This window comes from Lathyrus oleraceus, chromosome 3 (assembly GCF_024323335.1).
Source record: "Lathyrus oleraceus cultivar Zhongwan6 chromosome 3, CAAS_Psat_ZW6_1.0, whole genome shotgun sequence".
In the NCBI taxonomy this organism is placed as follows: Eukaryota; Viridiplantae; Streptophyta; class Magnoliopsida; order Fabales; family Fabaceae; genus Lathyrus; species Lathyrus oleraceus.
The window spans coordinates 73,566,631-73,568,635 of NC_066581.1; positions in this window are offsets into that span (position 1 = coordinate 73,566,631).

A 2,005-nucleotide genomic window follows, 5' to 3' on the forward strand; every position below is an offset into this window, starting at 1 on the left:
CTGAAAACTTTAACCAGTTTATCACATAAATTCCTCATTCTCTCATATTAGGATTTACGATTGCATCTTCTCTCTCAATCCTTCTCTCAATCAAACTTGGTAAATCCTCTCAAAAAATATTTAGAATAAAAAATTCTCTCGAAATCGATTTTGAATCACACAAATAATCCCTCTCTTTTAGGCTTCATTCTTTCTTTGAATTGGAATTGCTGATATGTTTCACTATCAATTTAGAATATATTTCAATTTTCTTGCACATAATAGGCGTTCCCTCCTGCTTACAACTCACAATGTCTTATTGAGATTGTTGTGGTATGACCTTTTGATTATTATTGTAAGATAATGGAAATCGTATTCTTCTCATTGATCTGAATAGAATATATATACATCAATGTGTAACATAATTATAGAAAACTAATTATGACTAATTATAACAAAATATTATATTCTATCACACCTCCGCAGTCGAAGCGGGAGGTTGGACGCTTAGTCTGGTCCGAAAATCATCAAAGAGAATGTGAGGAAGTCCTTTGGTAAAGATGTCTGCGATCTGATGTCTTGAGGGAACATGAAGGACGCGAGCCTGACCACGAGCTACCTTTTCCCGAACGAAATGAATGTCCATCTCAATATGCTTAGTGCGCTGATGCTGCACAGGATTACCGGATAGATAGATGGCACTAACATTGTCACAATACACCAAAGTGGCATGAGGAATAGGAAAATGGAGTTCCAGGAAGAGATTGCGGATCCAACATGATTCGGAGACAACATTGACAACCCCCTATATTCGGCTTCAGCACTGGAACGGGAGAGAGTTGGATGCCTTTTGAAAGACCAAGAAATAAGGTTGTCACCTAGAAAAACACAGTAATCAGATGTAGAACGTCTGGTGTCAGGACATCCACCCTAATCAGCGTCAGTGTAGGAGATAAGATTTGTAATGGGAGATGGGGATAAGTGTAGTCCAAAATGTAAGGTGCCCTGAACATAGTGCAAAATGTGCTTAAGAGCAAACATGTGTTCCGTGCAAGGGGCATGCATGTGAAGACAAACTTGTTGAACATCATATGATATATCAGGTCAAGTGAAGGTGAGATACTGTAGGGCCCATGCAAGACTCCCATACAAGGAGGGATCCTCATAAAGAGTGCCGGAGGAGGTGATGAGTTTCTACTTGGTGTCAATAGGAATGGCTGATGGTTTACAGGACGCCATGCCATCACGTTCAATGATCTCTGAAGCATAAGTGCTTTGACTGAGAAATATGTCATCATGATGACGAGATACTGCAATACCCAGAAAGTAACTCAAAGGGCCCAAATCCTTCATTGCAAACTCAAATGCTAAGAGTGACATAATTGATTTGCGAAGGACCTGAGTGGAGGTGATGAGGATGATGTCGTCTACATACAACAGAATGTAGGCCATGTCTAAACCTTGTCGATATATGAAGAGGGAGTGGTCTGATGTGCTATGGCGAAAGCCAATGGTGGCGACATAGTCAGCAAAATGTTGGTACCATGCCCTAGGCGCTTGCTTGAGACCATACAACGACTTCTTCAACCGATATACATAATCTGGATGACGGAGGTCATGGAAACCCAATGGCTGATGCATGTAAACAATCTCATGAAGATCACCATGTAAAAAGGAATTATGGGCATCCAGTTGATGAATGGGCCATGATTTGGAGAGAGCAATGGTAAGCACTGTTCGAATGGTAGCGGGTTTCACCATGGGGCTAAAAGTCTTATCACAATCCACACCTGCAACCTGTGACCTGCCGTCACCTACAAGACGAGCCTTATAACGCTCAAAGGAGCCATCAAAATTTTTTTTATGCCTAAAAATCCACATACATCGAATAAGATTAGCATCACATGGGACAAGGAACTAAATCCCACGTCTTATTTCGAATAAGAGCATCAACTTCAAATTGCATTATGGATTTCTAATTCGGGTCTGATAAGGCTAGTTTGGGGTTTTTAGGTATGGGGGAGAT